The following is a 26,013-nucleotide window of genomic DNA, read 5'->3' as shown; positions in this document are numbered from 1 at the left end:
GAAAGCAAACAATAAGGTTAAATCTGGGAAGTGGATTACAAGGACCCCATCACAGCTGGCTAGTAGCCTGGACACCACTGGACATTCAACTGTTAAATCTTTCACTGGCTTGAATTAGGAATGTGTTCTAATGGCAGTGGGTGCACTAGCAAGGTACACCAGGTGTTAGACATTTTAGGCTTCGAAGGAAAAGATAACTATGAGGACCACAGGACTGGATGTCTACATGCCATCTAAGCTGTCTGGAGCCCTTGAGTATGAAAGTCAGCCAGGAAATCTAGAAGCCTTGTTGAATACATGCAAAACACCTTCAGCCTACAATCGAAACACAGAGAAAGTTGAGGATGAATCGTCTAAGAAGCTGATCTTCCACAAAAGGTAGGTCTGCTAAGGCTGGGCCATAACTTAAAACACCTCTAACTCTCACAGAATGAAGTCATCTTTGGAAAGATTTTTAACATTCCAGATTGTGGCCTCTAAGCCATCAACTGCTGGAACTGACACAATAGGCACAGGATGGATTGCCATAGAGATAGAGATAGAGGCCACACAAGCCATCTCTATTACATGGTGGTCAATACTTTTAAGGTTATACTTTTCTCTGAAACGTTCACAGATTTCCTGACTTAATTTGACCGCAATTTTTTTTTTTGTGGGGATGCTGGTCTTGGGGTTTGATTTCAGGGCATGAGAGTTCGGAGGTGTTGTTGTTGTTGCCAGTCCTGGGGCTTAAGTTCAGGGACTGGGCACTGTCCCTGAGCTTCATTTGCTGAAGGCAGCACTCTTTTTATCACTTGAGCCACAGCACCACTTCTGTTTTTTTCTGTTTTTGTGGTCAAACCCAGGGCTTCATGCACGCTAGGCAAGCACTCTATCTCTAGGGCACATTCCCAGCCCTGGGGGTTCTCCCCCCCACCTCAAGGCTAGCACTCTACCACTTGAAACACAATTCTCTTCAGTCTTTTCAGGTTAATTGTAGTTTCACAGACTTTCATGCACAGGGTGGCTTCACAGTACAATCCTAAGCTCTCAGCTTCCTGAGTAAGCTAATTAGGATAACAGACCTGAGCTAGAGCCAGGCACAAAACAGTTCTTTATTATAAAATATGTGAGAAGGAGAAAACACAACAAAGGTTTTGGAGTCATACTTCCCTGCTTTCTGCTCTTACCAGCTCTGGGGTGACATCTGAGGGGACCTTTTTGACATTTTTATGTATGGGAATTATAATAGCACTGTATTAACTCATTCAGTTAACTCAATAGCGTATAAGTAGAAGAAATCTCTATCACACAGTTCGACAGGCTGGGAAGTCCATGATCAAGTTAGTGGTAGGTTTAGTGTGTGCTGGGTGAGCTACTTCCATGAAGGCTGTTTCAAAAAGGCTCATTCGCGAGTGCTCTACACTTATAACCTAATCACTTTCCACTGGCTCTGGGGATAAACTGAATTGGGGAACATTCTCACCATAGCAAGTAGTTTTGTATTATTTTGTTGAGAAGGATGAATAAGATTAAAAAAGTGCTGGCACTGGTGACTCATGCTTGTAATCCTAGCTACTCAGGAGGCTGAGATATGAGGATCGAGGTTCAAAGCCAGCTCAGGCATAGAAGTCCATGAAACTCTTATCTCTAGTTAACCACCAGAAAACCAGAAGTGGCTCTGTGGAGTAGGGTAGTAGCCTTGAACTGAAGAGCTTGGGGATAATGCCCAGGCCCAGAGTTCAAGTCCCACGACTGACCAAAAAAAAAAAAAAAAGTTTGGTCCACAGGTTCCAAAACGGTAGTATCTTATCCTTGCATAGTTGATGAAGGAGTGCTCAGGAATCAGAAGGAATGAAAGTGGAAAGTACACTAACAGCAACAGTGCAGGTCACCAGGCCTTTTACATTTTAAACTAGAACAATTCTGCCAGATTACAGAGAACAGCAATCTGGGGCCCACAGGCCAAATCATGTTGTATTGGAAGGCAGCCATGGCAATTTGTTTATCTGTGTTCTATGGCTGCTTCCTCACTCCAGTGACAGGGTTGAGTAGTTTCCATAGAGCCCTTATAACTACAAAGCCTAAAATGCTCACAGTCTGGCCTTTAGAGAAAAACCCGGTCAACCTTTGATCTGTACCACCTTTCTATACAGATAAAGGGGAAAGCTCCAGTAAGATGAATGGCTACATCCACAGCTACATGTGATTTTGGGCATTAACAGGACACAAATTTAGATTCCTTGATTCCTCAAAACCTGGACAAGGGAGATACATCAATAGTTCTTACCTAAATCCAGTGCAAAATAGGGTTCTTTGTCTCTGAGCTAGACTGAGAGAAAACTGCTTAGGGCCTTCTCAGATGCCCCAAGATTGGTTTACATATGTTGTTCTGATGTATTCAATTTATAAACCCACCCCACAAGAAATGTTTTAGCGTGGAAATGAAGAGGATACTAGACAGTAACCGGAAGACATGTAGAGATATAAAATAGAAAGAGAAAGAAAGAAAGAAAGAAAGAAAGAAAGAAAGAAAGAAAGAAAGAAAGAAAGAAAGAAAGGAAGGAAGGAAGGAAGGGGAAGGGAAGGAAGGAAGGAAAGAAAGGAAGGAAGGAAGGAAGGAAGGAAGGAAGGAAGGAAGGAAGGAAGGAAGGAAAAAGCAAGCAGCCTTGCCCTGGTGGCTCACACCTATAGTCCTAGCCACTCAGGAGGCTGAGACCTGAGGATTGTGGTTGGAAGCCAGCTCTGGCAGGAAAATCTGTGAGAGTATAATCTCCAAGTAATCACACACACACACACACACACACACACACACACACACACACACACACACAAAAGCCTCAAGTGAAGCTGTGACTCAAGTGGTAGAGTACTGGTCTTAAACAACAACAACAACAACAACAAAAACCCCATAAAAATAAAAAGCTCAGGGACAGTGCCCAGGCCCTGAGTTCAAGTTCTAGGACTGGCACATACATACACAAAAAATAAAAAAGAAGAAAAGCATTTTTGTAAATGTGTCTATATAGGTAAAAACATAGCTAGTATTATTGTGGTTTTACTTATAACTCCTCCATGATCTAACCTGCCAACACCAAAACAGTAATTATAGATCTATGTTAACGACTACATAATGCAGAAAGATATAATTTTGTGAGGACAACAAGATCATTAAAAGGCATGGAGCTGTAGAGGAACAGCATTTGTATATACTGTTGAAATTCAGGTAATAACATAGGTTGCTATGTGATTAAAGCTTATATGGTAGTCTCTAGGGTAACCACCAAGAATTTAACTTACAAGATACAAGAAAGAGGCCAGGAGTTTGGCCTAGTGGTAGAGTGCTTGTCTAGCATGCACAAAGACCTGGGTTCAATTCCTCGGTTACCACATATATAGAAAAGCCGCAAGTGGTGCTGTGCTTGTGTGGTAGAGCACTAGACTTGAGGAAAAAGCTCAAGGACAGTGCTTAGGCCCTGAGTTCAAAGCCCAGGACTGGCAAAAAAAAAAGATACAAGAAAGAAAGAAAGGAGAAAAGGAGAAAACCAGTATACAACAACAAAAAGTTAAGCACAAAGGAAATTATGGAGGTATTAAGAAGTTCTGAATTTCTTCCTGGATTAAAATGAGATATGCATGACTAATTAAAATGACAGATGTGTTAGTTCAAATGAAGAAGCTGGAGAAAAGAGCCGGAGGCTGGGGTTACAACTTAAAATGCTTAAAGCACTTCCTTAACAATTTTGTAGACCTTGGCTACAAACTTTTTTTTTTTTTTTTTTGCCGGCCGTGGGGACTGAGCTCAGGGCCTGAGCACTGTCGTTGGGCTTTCTCAAGCTCTACCCTTTGAGCCACAGCAACACTTCTGGCTTTTTTTCCATGTATGTGGCAAGCATTCTTACCAGTAGGTCAAACTCCTGGCCCCTTGGCTTCAAACTTTTAAGCTCCAGTACTGGCAAAACAAAATAAAAACCTGGGATGAAATTCTGAGTGGAGAGGGAAGGTTCACTGCCTTATTACCTAGGGATATTCAAAGCTGGCTCCAATGTTCACGTCTTCATTCCTGTAATCAGTGCCAATCAATACAATCTGATGATCAGATCGAGGTTTGAAGTCAGCCCAGCAGGACAGTACATGATGCTCTTAATCAACAATTACCCACCAAAGAGGGGATCTGTGGCCCAAGTAGTAAAGCACCAGCCTTAATTGGAAAAGGCTAAGGGACAGTGCTGAAGCCCTATGTTTGAGCCTCAGTACTAGCAGGGTTAAGGATATTGAAACCCCAGGCCAAACTCCAACAGGAGTGTCACTTGTCAGGTCCACTCACTCACTCTTACTCCCCAAATAAGGAGACATATTGAGAGGCAGAGAAAGGAGAGTTATTACATGCCATAGGCATGTCATGAAAAGACCTAAGCCCACCTTTAGTTATCCTCAGGGTCCAGACATGAATTTGAGATTTTATAGACAAAGAACCGGGGGCAGAAGGAGTCAGGTATTCGTAATTCTTAGACAATCCTGATCATTTGAGAGGAGAAACCAAGTCACTGATTTCTGATGGATGGCCTTCCCCTTATTTTCCCTTAAAGATATTTTTGGTCCCCATAAAAATGTTACCAGTATTGATTCCGAGTCTTGTCCTTCCCAGATTCCAGGGTGATTGCAAAGTGACTGCAGAGAATGGTTTAGAGCAGAGACATATACAAAAGAGGCAGAGATGATGCCAGTCTTTTCTCCTGTTTTTCATAAATTCGTGGGACTATATAAGGAGCCATTACTTTTCAGCAAAAAAAAAGGTTACTCGTGATATTCATGTTAACATTTGACATTATCAAGTTCTTTTAGATAAAACTGGGTGTTATTGACAGGTGCAACTGTACCTACCTTTACTTCCAACTACCAGAGAGGCTAAGGCAGGAAGATCATGTGGGCTCAGGGGTCCAGGGCCAGCCAGGGAAACATAGTGAGATTGCATATCTTTTAACAAATCTAAAATGAATTGTCTAGAAAGAAGTACGCTCCTTACCTGACTCATCTAGCTGTAGTCCCTCCGTACATCACCTTATTTTTTAATGTGGTTTAGTGGTAGAGTACTTTCCTAGCATGCATGGGTTCGATTCCTCAGTACCACACACACAGAAAAAAGCCGGAGGTGGCATTGTGGATCAAATGGTAGAGTGCTAGCCTTGAGCAAAAGATGCTCAGGGACTGTGCCTAGGCCCTGAGTTCAAGCCCCAAGACGAGCAAAAAAAAAAAAAGCCAAGTGAGAGCATGAAGCCCTGAGTTCAACCCCAGTATTAGTGCTAAAAGAAGGAGGAAGAGAAGGAGGAAGACAGACAGACAGACAGACAGAAGGAAGGAAGGAAAGGAAGAAAGAGAGAAAAAGAAAGAAAGAAATTATGTAATGGCATATGTCTGTCTATAATTCCAGCTACTTGAGAGTTGAGACAGAAGGATCACAGTTCAAGGTCAGTGTGAACTAGATCCAGGTATTAAGGTAGGGGTTGTAGTTCAGTGGTAGGGTTCTTGTCTAGTATACGTGAAGCCCTGGATTCAGTCTCCAGCAATGGTGGGGGTTCTACTGTTTTAATCCTGGGCGTAATGTACAAACTATAGGATAAGACAGGAGGATCTTGAGTTCAAGGACATCCGAGATTCTGTAGCAAAACCTACACCTCAAGACGACATTTTATTTACTTAGAAAATAAAAGGAAGGGAGGGAGAGAGGGAGGGAAGAAGAGAATTTAAACCTAGGTATTCTAGGTCCTCAGACCATCCCACTAAAAATCTCTAGAAAAATAAGGGCTAATAGAACTTCTAAGAAACATAGAACAACTTTCTTAGAAGTGAGAAAGCTGCTGAATGTGGTGGTACATGCCTGTAATCCCAGAACTCAGCAGGGGGAGGCAGGAGGATCCCAAGTTTGAGGCCAGCCATATACAGCAAGTTAAAGACCAGCTTAATTCTTTAAAGAGAGAGAGTAAGGGTGGGGGGGGGCAAAGAAAGAAAAATAACAAAAGTTATAACATTTTCTTTATTTCCTGCTATATCTGAAAAAAAAACTTTTATATGCTTTTAGGCAGCAGTGTTACTTTCCATAGGTGGGGCATAGCAGGATGACTTAGGTCATTGAAGGTGTGCATCGAAGAGGATTATGGAACCTTATTCCCTCCCTATTCTTTTGCTTCCTAGGGAATGAAATCAGTGCATTTTTCTGCCATATGCTATTATCATGACTGGCTGCTTTGGTATAGCCCCAAAGTAATAACATGGATAAAAGGCTCCAAAAATTGTGTCCAAAATAAACCTTTTCTCTTTATATGTTGATTGCCTGAGAGGTATTTTGTTACAATGATGGAAAAACTAACAGTGTGTATGTGTGTGTGTGTGTCTGTGAACACATGTACATACATGCACTCCTGTTCATACATACAGACAAAAACAGACAGCATTTTATACTCATTGCTGACTAGAAACACTTTTTTTGTGCCAGTCCAGAGCCTGAGCACTGTCCCTCAGTTTTTCTGCTCAACTTGTACCATAGCACCGCTTCTTCTAGCTTTTGGGGGGGCGGAGATTTGGGGGGGAATTAACTGTAGATAAGAATCTCGTAGACTTTTCTGCTTGGGCTGACATGAACTGCAATCCTTACATCTCTGGCTTTTTTTGTTGTTGTTGTTTTGTTTTGTTGTTGTAGGGCTCGAACTCTGGGCCTGGGCACTGTCCCTGAGCTCTTTACTCAAGGCTACTGCTCTACCAGTTTGAGCCACAGCACCACTTCCAGTTTTCTGGTGCTTAATTGGAGATAAGAATCTCATAGTCCTTCATGCCCAGGCTCCAACAATATGGACATTTTCCCACATTCATCAACAAAGCACCAATGCATAGACAGGTTGTAAGCCCCACCAAAACATCTGGCAAGCTTAGGTAGTGCTTGGCAAGAGTCTTGCATGTAGCCAATGTTATATTATATCACTTGCTAATCCAGGCACAGCCTCATTTGACTGTGTCATACCAGGACAGCACGAAAGACCTAAAAGCAAGGACATGAGTATGGTTGAGATAGAGGACAGAATTTTCCTGTGATTTAAGAGACACTAGACGAATCTAATCCAGACATCCAAAATTGGTACTAGGCCCTGTATTTGTCTTTTCTCTCCCTAGGGCATTCTAACATGTATTACATTTAACTGTGTTCTGAAGACAAGGCCAGGATTTTTAGGTGTGGTTCTCATGCTAGGTATCTGGAGGGGTTCTTGGACTTGAGCTTTGTGCATGCACATAACAAAATAAACAGGGTATATAGCACTTGCACAGCATATGCAAGGCTGTGGGATACAATCTCGGCATACATAAATAAAAATAAAATGCCAGGCACAGTGACTCACACCTATAATCCTAGCTACTCAGGAGGCTGAGATCTGAGGATCAAGGTTCAAAGCCAGCTCAGGCACTAAAGAACATGAGACTCTTGCCTCCAATTAACCACTAGAAAACTAGAAGTGGTGCTGTGGCTCAGGGGTAGGGCAGTAGTCTTGAGCTTAAGAGCTACAGACATCATCTAGACCCAGGGGTAAGGCAGTAGCCTTGAGCTAAAGAGCTCAAGGACAACACCCAGGCCCAGAGTTCAAGCCCCACGACCCACAAAGAAAAAAAAAAAGAATGAACTATGGTATTAAAAGGAGTTTCACAAGCACATGTTCTTTGAAGGAAGTAAAAAAAAATTCCAAGGTGGAAACAGTTCTAGGTACTTTAATTACCTGGAAGAATTTCCTGTATTGCTCAGAAGTTCTTGAACTCTATGATACTTCCTGTTCAGCACCAGAAAGTGTTTCCTCTGAGGCTGATATTCATTTGACCTCTTCCAAATGGCCATGATTTTCTTCTATAGTTACTTCTGGTAACTATACTCCTACAATTACATACTCTTGTTGGCTTACCCAACATCAGCTGAGTAAGCAGAAGATCTGTGTGTCTCATTTGCAGCTTCGCATGAGATTCCTGGGGACCTTTGGCCAAACCCTATCCTCTGACTGCTCAGGCCCAGCTTCTGGCCATTTACTGCTGGTCTACAATTGATCATTTCTTTTTCCTTTCTGCACTTTTAGGAAAGTGTGTTCAACAATCATACTTTTAAACTCAAGGGCACAATTTCAATAACTACATAATGACTGTCAGTCGGAGCCAAGTGACTTCAGTCCTTGCTCTAGTAACTTAAACAGAGGCTGCTGTTTCTGAATTGACTGTTCATCAATCCTAGCACTTCATCGAGTTGGCTTGCCAAAATTAGCCAGATTATTTATTATTATATATTGGGGGTACAAACTGAAGTGTGTGCTAAGGGCTTTGCACTTGCTGGGAGATGTTTTACCACTTGAGCCACATTCACAGTCCTTTGGATTTTAGTTCTTCTTTACATAGGGTCTCATGTATTCTCTCAGGGATCAACCCAAACATATTCTGCCCCTGTAGCTGAGATCTAGATGAGTGCTACCATCCATGACTTACTGAGATGGCAGTCTCAATACCTCTTTGTCCAGCAAGCATGAACCAAGATCCTCCTAATCTCTGAGATTATAGGCCTGAGCCACTACATCTGGTCACTGATAGCTTATTTAATAGAAAAAAATCAATATCCTACAGAGACATCTGTCCTTCTGTGTCTTTTGCAGCCCAATTCTTGGATAGCCAAAAAGTGGAAACAATCCAAGTGTCCTCATTGGAAGAATAGAGTTTTGTTTTGTTTTTGTCAGTCCTGGGCTTGAGCTCAGGGCATGAGCACTGTCCTTGGACTTTCTCAAGGTTAGAGCTCTACCACTTGAGCCTCAGCACCACTTCCGGCTTTTTTCTATGTATGTGGTACTGAGGAATCAAACCTGGGTCTTCGTGAATGCTAGACAAGCACTCTACCACTAGGCCAAACTCCCCGCCCCTAGAATAGAGTTTTTAATGTGATATATATGCACAGTGGCATATTCAACTATAAAAAGATGTCATCTACAAAACCATAGCCTGCACTGTAAATAGGAATTGTCTACCTTTACCTCGCAGACTGTGGTGTTGTCTATAATAAGCCAGGCCCAAAAGTTGGTTTACCTATGATCTCTTTCATATGTAGAATCTGAAAAAGTTGATCTCATAGAAGTTGAGACTAGCAGAGGAGGGAAGTGCATGCCCACAATCCCAGCCTTCAGGAGGCTGGGGCAGGAGGATCATTAAGAGGCCAGCCTGGGTTATGGAATGAGATCCTGTCTCAGAAAAAAAGAAGGAGGAGGGGGGGAGGGTGGAGGAGGAGAAGGAGGAGGGGAAAGGGAAGAAGAAGAAGGAGGAGGAGGAGGAGGGGGGGGGGGGAAGAAAGGAATAAGGAATGAAAGAAAGAAAAAAAGAGAGAAAGTAGAATGGTGATTACCAGAGGTTGAGAAGTGAGAAGACTAGGGAGAAAAGGACAGAAGAGATTCATAGGTGCTAAGTTACAGTTAAATAGGAGTGGGAAGTGGGAAATTCTGCTATGTTATTGCACAGAAGGGTGACCATAAAAAATAATAATGTAACTATATTTTTTTGAAAAGCTAAAAAAGAATTTTAGATAGTTTCATCATAAAGAAGTAGTGTTTAAGGCAATAGATATGCTGGTTTTAAACATTTAAGCTGGGCATGGTGGCTCATGCCTGCAATCCTGATTACTTGGGAGACTGGGATTGGGAGAACTGAGGTTTGAGTCAAGCCTGGTTAAAAAAATTTATGAGATTCCTTCTCAGCTGTTATCCCAGCGATGTGGGAAAAATAAATAGGAGATCAAAGCTGGCCTGAGCAAAACAGCAAGAGTGCATTAGAAAAATAATGAGAGCAAAAAGGACTAGGAGGTGTCTTTAAAAAGCACTCCAGTACTGCAATAAATAAAGGAATGAAGGGCTGTGAGCATAGCCTAGTTGGAGAGTGCTCTGCCTAGCATGCATAAAACCTTGGGTTCAATTCCTTGGTACCACATACTCAGAAAAAGCCAGAAGTGGCACGGTGGCTCAATTGGCAGAGCACTAGCCTTGAGCAAAAAGTGTTCAAGGACAGTACCCAGACCCTGAGTTCAAGCCCCAGGACTGGCAAAAAATAAATTAATACATTAATAAACATTTTAACATTCCATATTGAAATTTCCTATATTGAAGTGCCATGGTAACCTATAAATACTTCTTAGGCATTTTGTATGTTTTTGGTGCTGATTAAATGCAGAGCCTTGAGCTAAGAACTACTGAAGGTACAAAGGCCCAGGTCAAAGGCTGAGTGTGTCTGCAGAGGCAGAGGACTAGGAATGAGATGGAAAAAGAGAAACAGTACAATGTGACACAGTCACAGAGAGAAGCAGCCTGGGGTGGGAAATACAAATCGTGAGCAATGTGTTTTGCCAAACATTTTTGGGAGAGATTGCAAATGACATTGAATTTGTGCAATTTTATCTTTTATGCAATTCCTAGTGACCAGAACCCACATGTTGTAGAATGAATGGCAGTGTAGAGAAATGACCAGAAGTGGGGTAACACAATGAACTTTCAAAATAGCCTTGAGCAAGATCTAAACTGGCATATTTGGTATCTTGGAGCCATAACTGAGTCATTTCAGTACCGCTGTGTGTATTCCACCTCCAGACCCGGTAAGAAACCAACAAAAGGAAATGACAGTTTTATAAGAAACACACGTCAGTATAAACTATCAATCATCTTTTGTTGCTTCACCAAATGTCAATACATGCATATGCCCTTTCTGATCTAGGTTGGCTGCAAGTATAAATCCCCAGTCCTAGTTTCTCTGCTTCTTCGTGTCTGATTCCTTCTGCCTCTTCCTAAGTGCCACACTGGCCCCATTAGCCTTCGATTATGTAAGTGCTTACTCTCTTGAGCCACAGGGGCATTGTTTCTGCAGCTGCAGAGCCCCACTGCTCATGCACTAAGCCAGGTTTCCATAGTGGGAAGTGCAGAGCTGAAGGCAGCACCACCCTAGAGATGCCATGCTGTCTCAGGCCTCCTGAGGCGCCAATGGCCACTGTCCACCTGGCTCATGGCCCCTGTCTGGGTTTGCCTTTGCTGACTGGTCTGAGGCTCCCTTACAGTTTGAGTTCCTTTGGCCTATCATAGCCCACAGGACAGTCACATCTCCGTCACTACCATTTACTGCTGCACATGTTTCTGGGATGGCTTTGTTGCTGATGTACCCCCAGCTCAGAGATCCTGTGACATATGTGGGCCTGGGATAATGACAACAGAGCTCCACGCCCACTCTTGCTCTTATTCTTTCCTGTTTCCCTTTTCTTCCTGTTCTGGGAAACAGAACCAAAGCCAGGGACTCTCTCTCCTAGCACCTGTACTTTTAGAGCTCTTGACTGGCAGGCCATGTGAAGCCCTGCACTACTTTTTTTTTAGTATATCAAAAACATTAATAGTAATATAATGTATCACTAATTCTCAAATCTGACAATTAGAATCAACTGGGGAGCTTTTAAAAATGCAGCGATTCTTCATTTCTTTGGTTTGGGGTGAGGGAGGCCTGGATGTCAGTAATCTTAAAAGTTCCCCAAAGGGAGTAGGTAAGAGCTAGGGTTAGGCAGCAGAGGGTGGCACATGCCTATAATTCCAACTATTCAGAAGGTAGAAATTGGGAAAATCGAGGTTTGGAGTCAATCTTGCCAAAAAAAAAAAAAAGAAGAAGATTATCAAGTCTCTATCTCAGCATGACCAAAGTGTGGTGATACATGACTATTTATGAGGGGCAATATGTAGTAGGATTGTGACCTAATATCAAGCTGGGCAAAAATGAAAGGGCTTATCTAAAAAATAAAGCATGAAAGGACTGTGGTTGTAGCTCAAAAGGTAGAACACCTGCCTAGCAAGTAGAAATATCTGAGTTCAAACCCCAGTATCACCAAAAAGAAAAGAAAAAGCTCCTTACCTAGAACTCCAGCACTGCAAAAATAAAATGAAATACTGACAAAAAGGTATTTTAAAGCCTCCCTAGCTGGACACATGCCCTACAGTGGTTCATGTCTCCTAATCCTAGCTACTCAGGAGGCTGAGATCTGAGAATCGCAGTTCAAAGCCTGCTTGGGTGCTAAAGTCTATGAGACTTATCTCCAGTTAACCACCAGAAAACTGGAAATGGTGCTGTGGCTCATAGGGAGGGTGGTAGCCTTGAGCTGTAGAGCTCAGGGACAGCCCCCAGGCTGAGTTCAAGTCCCACACCACCAACAACAAAATAAAACCTCCTCAGGTGATATTCTAGTGTCAGTCAAAGCCAGTAGCCTCTGCTCCTCCACCTGACTTGAGTTTTGTAAACTACACAGTGCCTCAAAACTTCCTTCAGGTTGACACTTAAGTCCCACTTTCCACCCACCTATGGACAACTCTAGATAAAATAACTCTAAGTGACTTGATGTTCTTCCAAATTACTGTGTAATTAACTATCAGTGAACAAACTTCCCATAAGGCTTTGCCAGTGGTATATTCTTATACCTGTTCAGAGAGCCAATTTTCCAGCTTGGGGTAAACTTGGGTGTGTGGGAACTGATTACTGAAATCACCTGGTGGCTCAAGAAATTGTAAAAACTGTGGGTTGTTAGAGCTTGAGAATGGTGTTTTCCAAACTTTAGTGTGTTATACACTGGAGACATGGATGGGGGTGGGAGGATCCTCCTAAATCACAAAATGTTAATTTAGATGCTCTGGAGGGGAGCAGGTTCTACTATGAGAAGAGCAAGGCAGTAGGGAACATTTGGATAATGGAGAATTTTCATGTTGCTGATTTTTTTTTAATTTAATTTTGGGCCGGGAGCAGTGGCTTACACCTGTAATCCTAGCTCCACAGGAGGCTGAAATATGAGGACTGCAGTTCAAAGCCAGCCAGGGCACTAAAGACCATGAGACTTCAATCTCCAATTAATCACTAGAAGACCAGAAGTGGCTCTGTGGTTCAAGGGGTAGGACAGTAGCCTTGAGCTGAAGAGCCCAGAGACAGCACTCAGGCCCAGAGCTCAAGCCCCACAACTTACCCCCCCCCAAAAAAAAAAGAAAGAAAGAAATTTAATTTTGTCTAAGTCCTATCCCAAATCAAGTGAATTAAAATCTCAGTTTCAGTGAGTATATATATATTTATATAATATATACATATATTAAATACCTTTGTAGAACCGAAACTGAGAACCAACCCATCTGGCAGAAGAGGAAAAGGAGACCCAGAGAAATGAAGTAAGAACCAGCTATACATCCCACATTTTCAAACCAGTACCCAGATCTGAGGCCACAGAAACCTTTTGTTTGAAATCCACCACAGGCAGAAAGCAGCTTCTTGGCTGCCCGGGGCTGAAGAAGCAGGGGTGGTGGTGCAGAGAAGCCACCACACAGGGCATAAGGCTTCTTTTTTAGGCTGATGACAATGGTCTAAAATTAGATCACTGTTAAATGCCACAGCACTAAACACACATTAAACAGGCGGGTTGTATGTATGTGTGAAAGTCTACAAGATTCCATCTTCAAACCAGCAAAAAGCTGGGCTGGAGGCACAGCTCAAGTGGTAGAATGCCAGCTGAACAAGCAATTGTGGAGAGTGACAGATCTCGAGTTCAAACTCTTACCACTATTATTTCCCTTTTTTTTTTTTTTTTTTTTTTTTTTTGTCGGTCGTGGAGCTTGAACTCTGGGCCTGGGCACTGTTCCTGAGCTCTTCAGCTCAAGCCTACTGCCCTACCCCTTGAGCCACAGTGCCACTTCCAGTTTTCCAGTGGTCAATTAGAGACAGAAATCTCATGGTCTTTAGTGCCCTGCCTGGCTTTGAACGTTGAGCCTCAGATCTCAGCCTCCTGAGTAGCTAGGATTGCAGGCATGAGCCACTGCACCAGGCTCTATTATTTTCCTTCAATTGGCAACTTGGTGTGGTAGGACATGCACATATACATGTAATCCTGCCTTTTACCAACCTGGGATAAGTACAAGACCTGGTCTCAAAAAAGAAAAAGGAACAAAAGAGGAGAGAAAGAGAAGAGAAGGGAACAAAGGAGAGTGAAGGGAGGAAAGCAGAATCTTGGAAGAGTGGTGGCTGGGGTAGGAAAGGGAACTGGGGAGAGGATGCTGGCACTGATAACTAGTTGGATGTGGTTGACTGCTGAGCTTCTTGTCCTTAAAAGGCTATCTCCTCTCTATATACATTACTTCCCAGGCTTTACTGGCCTCCCGAGTTGTCAGTGAAGTTTGAGTTTGAGTCCTCAAAATTTCTGTCCCTGTCATACTACTAGAATGTCAGGTTACTTTTAGAAGACTTTTCTCCTATGTAAATTGGGGCTACAATTTCCCATGAGGGAAAGGAAATGGACGTGAAATTTCTTCCCACAGGAACCCATTAGCATCATTTAATGTTGGTAAGGTTCATATATATTATTTCTATTTCATAAGATTAAGCAGATGCCAATAAAAACTGGACACTCAGTAAACTGTAGGTGATTAGGAGGCAAAAGTACTTAAGAAAGCCGAGCACCGTGGCTCACGCCTGTAATCTTAACTACTCAGGAGGCTGAGATTGGAAGATTGCGGTTAAAAGCCAGCCCAGGCACTGAAGTCCATGAGACTCTTATCTCCAGTTAGCCACCAGAAAACTGGAAGTGGCGCTATGGCTCCAGGGGTAAGGTGGTAGCCTTGAGCTGAAGAGCTCAGGGACAATGCCCAGGCCCAGAGTTCAAGTCCCAAGATTGACAAAAAATGGGCTGGGAGTTTGGCCTAGTGGTTAAAGTGCTTGCCTAGCATGCATGAAGACCTGGGTTCAATTCCTCGGTACCACATACATAGAAAAAAGCTGGAAGTGGTGCTGAGGCTCAAGTGGTAGAGCTCTAGCCTTGAGAAAGTCCAAGGACAGTGCTCAGGCCCTGAGCTCAAGCCCAGGACTGGCAAAAAAAAAAAAAAAAAAAAGTACTTAAGATACTATAAGAAGTAGAGGTATGGCTCAAGTTGTAGAGCACCAATCTTCAGCATCAATGCCAAGAAGAGCATTACTCTTCCTGAATTAGGCCCTGAGTTCAAGTCCCAATACTGGCATGTGCTCAAGTGTGCCCCCCCCCCCCGCACCACTCCCTCCCTCTCTCCCTCCCTCCCTCCCTCCCTCCCTCCCTCTCTCTCTCTCCCTCTCTCCCTCTCTCCCTCTCTCCCTCTCTCCCTCTCTCCCTCTCTCCCTCTCTCCCTCTCTCCCTCTCTCCCTCTCTCCCTCTCTCCCTCTCTCCCTCTCTCCCTCTCTCTCTCTCTCTCTCTCTCTCTCTCTCTCTCTCTCTCTCTCTCTCTCTCTCTCCAGTCCTGGGACTTCAACTCAGGGCCTGGGCACTATCCTTGGGCATTCTCAAGGCTAGCACTCTACCACTTGAGCCACAGTGCCACTTTTTTTTTTTTCTGTATATGTAGTATCAAGGAATGGAACCTGGGGCTTTGTGCATGCTAAGCAAGCACTCTACCACTAGACCACACTCCCAGGTCCCCCCCCCCCACAACACACCACATGGGGAAAAAAATGACAGTCTCTGAAGCACCAATCTCTAATCCACCAAACTAACAATAAGATGAGCTGTTTTGAAAATTCATGGACTGCACAGCAAAATGTTTGAAGAGCTAAATTCCCTCTAGACTCAAGAGCAAAGTATGGAAGAAATTAGGGATAAACGACAAATGTCTCCATAGAATGGGATCATGTCTCCTCCTTTTCTCAATTTTACCCAAAAGAGACTTCACAGACCCATGCTGACTTAGATTCCAGAATATTCCATGCCCAAAAGGACATGCTAGTCCTCCCAGTTAGTTCCTCAAGTGCAACCAGAGCCACTGAGTGAAACATTTCTCCCAGGCACTGGACTCAGACTAATTGGTTTTTTTTTTAATTATTTAATGTTTCTTTTTTATTTTTAATGTATAGAGGGGTTATAGTTATGTTCGCCAGATAGAAGGTGCATTATTTCTCACACATTGATACTCCTCATGTTTTTGTCCCCATTGCCCTCCCCTCTCCCTCTTCCCTTATTTTTCCTCTCCTATTTCAAATAAACAAATAAACATAGATATAATATACCAGGTAACAAAGTCAGATACTGTAACGATATGAGATTAACCAAAGGGCAAAAAAATGGAATGCTTCACGAATTTGCGTGTCATCCTTGCACAGGGGTCACACTAATCTCTGCATCATTCCAATTTTTAGTATATGTGCTGCCGGAGCAAGCACCAAACTAATTGGTAATCTGCACACAATTCTCAGGCTGTTATCCAACAAGGATTTCTTTATACACACTCCTTAAGAACTTTCTTCCAAAGAATGGAAGAGTGAAAGGGGGACAGCTGTAATTATTCTTTCCTTGTTTCTAGAACATGTGAACTCTTAATGGATTGATGCTAGGGCTGGTGTTCAAACCCATTTGCCTTCTAAGAAAGAATCAACATCCCTTTCAGCACCTGAGGTGATTTCCAGTCCACTGAGGTTGCTTAAGAAATCCACAAGATGAGTGGCCTTTGTTCTGTGGCATTTTCTAATCTACCTTTAAGAGAAAACAAATGATTGAGCTGCCAGCTATTTGGGAGGTAGAGGAGGGGCATGCAATCCAAGGATGGCCCAGAGAAAAAGCACAAGACCTCACCTAAGTGGGGTGGGGGGAGGACCAGGGATACTGGCCATGTGCTGGAGTGTCTAGTGATGGGAGACTCTTGAGTTCAAGCGGGAGTACTGTCACTGGGGGGGGGGGGATGCTGGGGAGGGGGGTGGAAACAGAGAGAGACTGAAAACATGTGGAATGGATTAGGGCAGGGTAGCAGGATCACAGAAAGGTGATCTCTGAACCAGCAGCAACCTTGGTACCATCAGAGAGCTTATTTAAAAAAACACACACACACAAAAACGGGGCTGGGAGTTTGGCCTAGTGGTAGAGTGCTTGCCTAGCACGCACGAAGACCCGGGTTCGATTCCTCGGTACCCCACATACATAGCAAAAAGCCAGAAGTGGTGCTGAGGCTCAAGTGGTAGAGTGCTAGCCTTGAGAAAGTCCAAGGACAGTGCTCAGGCCCTGAGCCCAAGCCCAGGACTGGCAAAAAAAAAAAAAAAGAAACCCACAAAAACTTGGACTAGAGGTGTGGCTCAGCTAACACAGCACCTGCCTAGCAAGGCAGGCTAGCAGGCTCTGAGTTCAAAGTTCAGTAACACACACACACACACACACACACACACACACACACACACACACACACACACACACACACACACACACACACACCAAGCAGAAGCTCAGGTTCCTCTCTAACATTTGCAGTTCAAACAACTTTCCCCATTAGGGGGATTTGGAGCTAGTAGACCCTTAACACTTGAGAAAGCATTGTCTGGGTCGGTTATTGGTAAGCATTGTTACACGTTAATTACTCAGAAATCTTTTAAAATTCCAGTGCTTAAGTCAGTTACTCAGTCCAGGCATCCATATTTTCCAAATGACTCCAATGTGCAACCAAGTCTGAAATGAATAGTCTAAGTCAGGCACCAGCAGGACAGAACCTAGGGCCTTGGTGAGTGCTCCATCCGTGAACACGACCCCTAGTCCAAGAATTATTCTGTAAATAACAAGATAATAAACATCTTAGGGATCGCAGGTGATACCATTTCTACCAGCTCCGCCACTGTAGTGGGAGGGTATCTGAAAAAACCTATAAATGAGGTAGTATGTCTGTTATCCAATAACATTGACACTCGTTTTATATTTCACATGTCAGGGAATTGTGTGTGTGCATGTGTGCAGTTTCAAACATGTAAATGTGTAAAAACACAGGCTCATGCCTGCAATCCCAGCTACACAGGAGGTTGAGATCTGAGGATCCCAGTTTGAAGCTAGACCAAGCAGGAAGGACTGTGAGATTCTTTTTTTTTTTTTTTTGCCAGTCCTGGGGCTTGAGCTCTGGGCCAGGCTGCTATCCCTGAGCTTCTTTTGCTCAAGGCTACCATTCTACCACTTGAGCCACAGCATCACTTCCAGCTTTTTCTCTTTATGTGGTATTGAGGAATTGAACTCAGGGCTTTGTTTGCACAGGGAACAACAAAAAACAAAAACTTAAGCTGAGCACTGGTGGCTCACATCTGTAATCCTAGCTAATCAGGCGGCTAAGATTTGAAGATCATAGTTCAAAGCCAATCAAGGCAGGAAAGTCCATAATACCTCCATCTCCAGCTAACCACTAGAAAATTGCAAGTGGAGCTGTGGCTCAAAGTGATAGGACACTAACTTTGAGTACAAAAGCTCAGGGACAATGCCCAGACCGTGAGTTCAACCCCACGATAGACAAGAAGTGAAAAAGAAGGAAAAAAAAAAGTTAGGTCAATATAGTATGAAGCTAATTGAAAGGACCTCCAGGATATTGAAACAAAAGCCATATAACGAATAACTGTTTTCCTTAATGTACTATGTTATCTCTCATCTCCTTTGCTGTCCCTTGGGTATCTCATATTGTTACAGTATCTCACTTTGTTATCTGATATATTGAATTTATTTGTATTTGGTTATTTGATAGGGAAGGGGGGAAAACCAAGACGGGGGGGGGAGGGTAATGGGTACCAAGACATGTGAAAGGGTATCAATGTATGTGAATTAATGCACCTTCTATCTGGCAAATATCATGTAACCCTTTTATTAATAAATATATATATATATAAAAGTTAGGTCAAAGGCTATACAAACACATGTGGGGAGGGGGCAGCCAGACTGGACTCTCCCTTGGCTAAGTTCCAAATGAATCCAAGCAAGATTTCTGCTTTAATTTAGGCTGAAGTATAAGGCTGCCTGCCAGTTATCAAATATTAACTAGGATTTTAGAATACTTGCTAAAAGGCTCGGTCCCCTGTCCTGGGATGGCTGCAGGAGAATAAAGAGAACCTTACCTCACTAGGCACGTCTCCCATTAGCTACCATTTCTTTCTTAGCTTGGAAGATCTGGAACAACACAGCTCAGATTAACCTAGTGCTTGTCTTCTGCAGAACACTTTGTTGGTTGCTTGTAGAAGCTTTAAAAGAACTAGAGATGATCAAAAGCCCTTAGGCTTTTGAAAGGGCATTGTTGACAGTTCAGAGGATGTTGGAGGGCCTCCTTTATCTTATAAATGGCCCAGTGGCTTCCTTGATGTTTCTTAGGGACACCTTCACACACTCTCACCTCAGGACCTTTGTACCTTCTATTCCTTCTGTTCAGAAAGATCACCTAGGGAGGATGTTTGGTTGAACACTGTCTTCTCAAAAAAGCTTTCAATGACTAGCACTTAAACAGCTACTATCTATTGCTAGGGTCTTCCACTGTGCTTTAGCTTTCTCTAATCACATAATCCTATCAATTATACTAATCACTGCTTTGTAATTTACTTACTTTGTTTAGTGTTTGTCTCCCTTCATATTAAAGACCTAAGTTAAGCAGGGGTGTGGAAGTCCCTGAGACTCTATCTCCAGTTAACCACCAGAAAACCAGAACCAGAGCTGTGCTGTGGCTCAAGTGGTAGAGCACTACCCTTGAGCTGAAGAGCTTAGGGACTGAGTTCAAGCCCCACCACTGACAAAAAAAGAAAAAAAAAAGTAAGCTCTGTGAGGTTATAGACTTTTTTCCCCTCATTGTTGTTGTTGTTTTAACTCCTTAAAACTGTTTAGGAGCCAAGCACCAGTGGCTTATGCCTGTAATCCTATCTACTCAAGGAGGATCAAAGTTCAAAGCCAATCATGTAGCATGAGAGTCTGCAAGACCCTTATCTCCAGAACCAGAGCTGTAGCTCAACTAGTAGAGACTAGTCTTGAGCAAAAAGAGCACAGGGACAGAGCCAGGAAAGAGGTGACATTGTCCAAAAAGAAATGCACCCTTTTCCTGACTTGTGTTATTGAATCCCTTTGTACATCACCTTTATAATAACAATTTAAAAAAAATTTTTTTAAGCTCAGGGGAAAAACTCCAGGCCCTGAGTACAAGCCCTAGGATTGGCATTAAATACAAAACAAAAACAGTATTTAGGACACAGTTATCTAACAAATAAGACTGAATCCATGAGGTATGGTTTAAATGATGGTATTTTAGGATGGGACAAAAAAATAGTGATATGTGTGACCCTGAGTAGCTCAGAACCTCCCACTGAGTCTTGACTTTGTGTCAGGCTCTATATGTTCTTTGTAAGACTGAAACTATTGTGGCTAAGACATGGCCCCATCCTTGTGGGTCTTACTGAGCTGTGGAGGGAGATTATGGCCAAACAGGCTGATATGCTGTCTTGAGGTAGGCTTTGGAGTTGATAGTACCTAACTTAAAAGGTGGTCTTAGAATTAAATATAATGCAAATTATTCAGCTTAGTGCTTAAAACAGTATAAGTGTTGTTCCTGAATGTTAGCCATTACCATTCATCATAACTTGTCTAATGCAGCCTCTTAGTTAATAAGGGCAGAGCTAGCCCTTGAACTTGGGTCTGCCTGGCTTCTCTGTCTTGTTCTCTGTGCCACTCTGCCTTTCACAATGCTATGTTTCTTCAGAGTATGATGTATTTTGGGTTTTCTGAAACAGAATCTCTATGACCCAGGCTTGCCTCAAATTCAGTACTTCCTAGGGTTAGCCACTGCTCTTTGTCTATAATATTTGAGACTTTTCTGTCTCAATATTCTGAGTTTCTCACCCATATCTTATGATCATGCTCCTTGGGCTGGTAAAGATTAATGTGGATAGCTGATTCAGATTGCTGTGAGGTGTCATCTCTTGCTGCAAACACTAATGCAGCCTTCCCATCTTTCCCGAGGATCCGCATTTGGGAGAGCCTAGATGAGGCAGGATATCATACCTCCTGTCACCACAGAGAAAGAGGGTACACTGTACCCAAGTCAGCTAGACAGCAGGATTTGGCACCTTGAAGGAGTGCTACACAGTGGAGACATGTCATTCAGTATAGTGGCAACAAGATTGTGAGTCAACAGATGGCTGATGGGGACCCATCCAGCAACCCCACCAAAGCTTTACAGTGCAGGCACTTGCTTTATAGCTCTTAGACTATTTCTGATGCTCATGCTCCAGCCATCTCATTGATTCTAATACAATATCCTCCTAGTACATTTCAACATATAAAGTAGTGAGAGCATTTCTACAGTAAACACTGTGGTAGACACTCCCAATGTTCCATCCTGTCTGAAGAATTTACTCCGTAGGTTGTTGAGTGGGCTGTTGGCAGGCAGCCCTCAGCTGTCAATCTAAGTGAGAATCGACTTTGCTGAAGTGTCATTGCCCCTTACTCTCCTCTCCCCTTCTCTTTCCTTTCCAGCCTGCCCTCTCCTCTCCCCTCCCCCTTCCCTTCTCCCAGGAGCCTGCCAAAAACCTAGTGTGTAAAGGCCTGGCCCCCTCGCTGTGATGGAAAATAACATACATGACATTTAGTTCATTTGGATTTCAGATAAACAGTGACGAGGATATAACCATCTTGTAGGAGCCACATGCTGAAAATTATTCATTGCTTACCAGAAATTCAAATTCAGTTGGATACCCTGTAGTTTTATTTGCTAACTCTGTCAACACAAAACTCAAGGCAACTCTGACCCTGCCTGCCTCAGAGGTTTCTTCATGGTTAGCTGAGGCCTCTGCTAAAACTCAACAGCCTGGCTCCTTCTCAGCCTACTCTTGTTTCTATCCCCCTTTTCTTTCCTTTCCATGGTGATTACAGGCATGACTTCCTCTTCTACATGCTATAGGTTGATCTCCGTCCTGTGTAGGCAACTAGTGACAGATTCTCTTCCCCAGGCAGAACTGATGAGGTTTATGAGATGACTTCACCACTATGCCTCACAATTACTCTGTGTGTGTGTGTGTGTGTGTGTGTGTGTGTGTGTGTGTGTGTGTGTGTGTGTACCAATACTAGAGCTTAAACTCAGGATTTCAAGCTCTTGCCAGGCTTTCTCTGCTCAGGGCAGTCTCTATCACTTGAGCCATACCTCCATAATCAGTGTTCTAACTGATGAAATTTCCATATATCCTAGCTATTCATGAGGCTGAGATCTGAGGATCTTGGGTCAAAGCCAGCCCAGGCACTAAAATCTGTGATACTCTTATCTCCAATTAACCACTGGAAAATCAGAAGTGGCACTGTGGCTCAAGAGGTAGGGCGGCAGTCTTGATCTGATGAGCTCAAGGACAGCGCCCACGCCCAGCATTCAAGCCCTACAACAGACAAAAAAAAAAAAGCCAACATGTATTTGGAAGCTAAGTGGTGGTCCACACCTTTCATACCAGTACTTTGAGAGACTGAGGCAGGAAGATCATGAGTTCAATGCCACCTTTAGTCACACAGCAAGACCCTACCTTCTGGAAATAAAAAAAAAATTATATATATATGTATATATATATATACATATATATAGTTTGTCCTAAAGAATAAGCTTCCTAAGGGCCAGGAGTGTGGCCTAGTGGTAGAGTGCTTGCCTAGCATGCATGTAGCCCTGGGTTCCATTCCTTGGTACCATATACACAGAAAAAAGTCAAAAGTGACGCACAAATCTCTTGCGCAAGGAGAGTTGATGACCTTTAAAGTTAGTGAGCACATAAAGGAACAGAGAGGGTGCTGTGACCAGAAAGGACACAAAAACTGTGTGCACTTCTACTCATCCTCTATTTTGCTTATGCATCTTGCCTATGTGACTGTCTTATAATTAACTGATAAATGCAAATAAAACATCTTCCTGAGTTCTGTGAGTCACTGTTATCAAAGGAAGACCTCTCTACTTTGGTGCTATTGACAGAAGACCTAAATAGGAACATTAGCTCTTAGTTGACTTAAAAAAAAAATCACTAATTTTGAAGGTTATGGAGCTGAGCAGTAGGTAGTTTCCCACAAACTTTATGGTCGATCACACCTCTATCATGTGAGTTCTAACGATTACCAGACTACTTGGCAAGAATTTAAAGGCTGATTTTTGTGGCTTGTAGATATCCAGTAGGTGACTACACCAACAGAAAAACCCTCCTATAGCTGTCTTATCATCATTTGTGCACAGTGCTTCTCTGCCCCAATAGGATCAAATCCTCAGCCTATATTCCAGTTCCCTCTACTAAGGTCTGACACTCTGCTTTCTTCCATTGATCCTGTGCAGCCTAGAACCTGTTGCTCTTCTTGAGCAGAGCAATTTTCCAGTTCCTGAATGTCCTCTTCCTCTGTCCTAACTGCAGCATCGATTTACCTATCTCTCACTGAACCCTTTATGACTGGTGTCCAAGGATACTTGATATTTGGTTATTAACAGCTCTGATATTTTCTCTAGAGCCTGTCTCTCTCCTTCCACAGCCAATTTCTTCTCAATAGTTAATATTTCTGTGGTCCTATGTTTGAAGGTCCTGAATACTATGATTAGAGATCTCTGCAAATGCTTAAAAATATATATAGTCTCTAGTAATATTACATGAGCACTTCCTAAATGTACATATTATACTTGGAAATTCATTCTATGATTCAGAGTTACTGATTGCCACCTGTATGACAGATATTGTATGGATGGACTAAGGGTATAACCATGATGTGTAGCTTCCATGGCAGATGTGGTAGCTTCCATGGCAGAGCTTATTGAAATAGTCCACGAAGAAGCATAGCCAATACTACCTATTAGGGTGCAAGCCCCCCAATATTAGGGTCCGAGATCAAAGGAACAAGTCTGACACAAAAGCGGAGGTTAGACAGAGTTTTATTCTGCACCTAGCATGGAGAATCATACTGACCCATCAGGGCTGTCTCTAAGATGTGAGTGAGAGAGCAACCATGCTTATAGGTCAACAGCCATGTGGTTGGGCTTGGTCATACACACGTGGCCAATAGAATCTCAACATACTTGAGTGACTGCTGAGTTGAGCCAAACTATCATCTTAGTGAGCTTCTGGTACACTGCTCTGACAACAAAGGAAAGGGGAAGGGCTTTCCTTACCCGGGCAGACAAAGGAGGTGGGGTGGGGGAGGAGCTCTGGTTGCTCCTGTAATATAAGCTCTGTTATCAGGGAAAGTACAGTCCCCAGCTGATGTTTGGCAAGTCAAATACTCTTTTGTATTGAGGATGGGAAATGCCTATAGGGGATGGAAGAGGGTTCTCAAAGGGTCTCTGTTTGAGGGGGAAATCTACAGAGAGGTCTCTTCACTAACCTAGTTTGGTTTTCTTTTTTTTTTTTTTTTTTTTTTTGCCAGTCCTGGGGACTGAACTGAGGGCCTGAGCACTGTCCTAGGGCTTTCTTCAAGGTTAGTGCTCTACCACTTGAGCCATAGCACCAGTTCTGGCTCTTCTATGTATGTGGTACCGAGGAATCGAACCGGGTCTTCGTGCATGGTGGGTAAGCACTCTACCACTAAGCCAAACTCCCAGCCCCACTACCCTAGTTTTGTTGCTTCAAATCTCTGTGCTATGGCAGTGCCCATCCAATGGCTCATGTGTTTGCTGGATGAATGCACGTGGGATTATCCAGAGGTCTGTTATTGGGCAGCTGGAAAAAGTTGAAAGTACTTGGGAATTGATCCCAACCCTACCCCAGTGACTCCAGCTAATGACTAGCAGTGCAGGACCAAGAATACACAATGGTTCATTTGTTTCAACTGGAACAAAGTCAGAGGCAGAGGACTGAGATTGAAGCAGGACCACCCTCAGTGTTCTACCTCCCCACTCTTGTTCCCCTCCCCCTCCTTTGTTCTTTGGGAGCATTTCTTAATAAATTCTCATCTCAGGATCCATTCCCTCATGAGTCAGAAAGTAATGATGAGACCTGGTGATCTATGAAGAAAGGACCATTGTGATAAAGAACAAAGGAGGAAGTTACTTCAGGCAAGGAGACCACAGAAAGCCACCCAAGGAGGGGACACTTCAGTTAAGAAAGACTCTCAGTCAGGCAGTTTGGCCTAGCATAGTAGAGTGCTTGCCTAGCATGCAGGAGGACCCAGGTTTGAGTCCTCCATACCACATACATAGAAAAAAGGCGGAAGTGATGTTAAGGCTCAAGTGGTAGAGAGCTAGCCTTGAGAAAGTCCAAGGACAGACAGTGCTCAGGCTCTGAGCTCAGGCCCAGGACTGGCAAAAAAGGGAAAAAAAAAAAACAAGAAAGAGAGGAAGACTCTCAGCCAGGCACCAGTAACTCATGCCTGTAATCCTAGCTACTCAGGAGGCTGAGAGCTGAGGATCACAGTTCAGAGCTAGCCCAGGCAGGAAGTAGTAGGACTCTTACCCAAATAAACTATCCAGACACCAGGGTGGAGCTGTGGATCAAGTAGTAGAATGCTAGTCTTCAACAAAAGAAGCTCAAGGACAGTGCCCAGGCCCTAAGTTCAAGCTCTAGGATTGGAACACATGAAAAGCCAGAGAACAGCATCAGAGGCAAAGGGTATGAAAGAGCTTGGCACCTGTCACATTCCAGAATTTCACAAATACCAATGTAGAGGTAGCTACTCAGGAGGCTGAGATATGAGATTTGAGGTTTGAAGGTAGTCTGGATGAACAAACTGGAGAGACTCTTATCTCTAAATTTAACCATCCAAAAGTCAGATTGGAGGTGTGGCTCAAGAAGCAGAGCACTAATCCTAAGTGCAAAAAAGCCAAGCAAGGGCCAGGAGTTTGGCCTGATGGTAGAGTGCTTGCCTAGCATGCACAAAGACCCGGGTTCGATTCCTCGGTAGCACATATATAGAAAAAAGCCGGAAGTGGTGCTGAGGCTCAAGTGGTAGAGCTCTAGCCTTGAGAAAGTCCAAGGACAGTGCTCAGGCCCTGAGCTCAAGCCCAGGACTGGCAAAAAAAAAAAAAAAGCCAAGCAAGAGCCTAAGGCCCCAAGTTCAAAACCCAGTAGAGGTACACATACACACACTGTTGTACCCATATAAGCGGAGGGAAGAGAAGCAGTTGGAAACCAGCCCATTGAGAGACTTACAGAAATAGAAATAGCAGGAGGAAGGTAGAATTACTAGGACCTGTTGATAGGTGTTAGCAGCAAAAAGAAATTAAGAATGACTTCTAGGTTTCTGGTTTTGGTTGT

The 26,013-nt window shown here is 43.3% G+C and overlaps 1 non-coding gene across 1 annotated transcript; it reads right to left on the bottom strand.

The window, feature by feature from the left end:
* Nucleotides 1-16,107: 16,107 nt before the first annotated feature.
* On the bottom strand, nt 16,108-16,212 carry LOC150059096 (U6 spliceosomal RNA). The gene has a single exon (XR_016536736.1). It is a non-coding gene; the product is annotated as a U6 spliceosomal RNA (small nuclear RNA).
* Nucleotides 16,213-26,013: the final 9,801 nt, after the last annotated feature.

The sequence above is a fragment of the Megascapheus bottae genome, chromosome 9 (genome assembly GCF_031878675.1).
Source record: "Megascapheus bottae isolate mThoBot1 chromosome 9, mThoBot2.hap1, whole genome shotgun sequence".
Classification (NCBI taxonomy): Eukaryota; Metazoa; Chordata; class Mammalia; order Rodentia; family Geomyidae; genus Megascapheus; species Megascapheus bottae.
The sequence above is the reverse complement of the archived record's forward strand: the minus strand, read 5'-3'. Positions and strand labels throughout refer to the sequence as shown.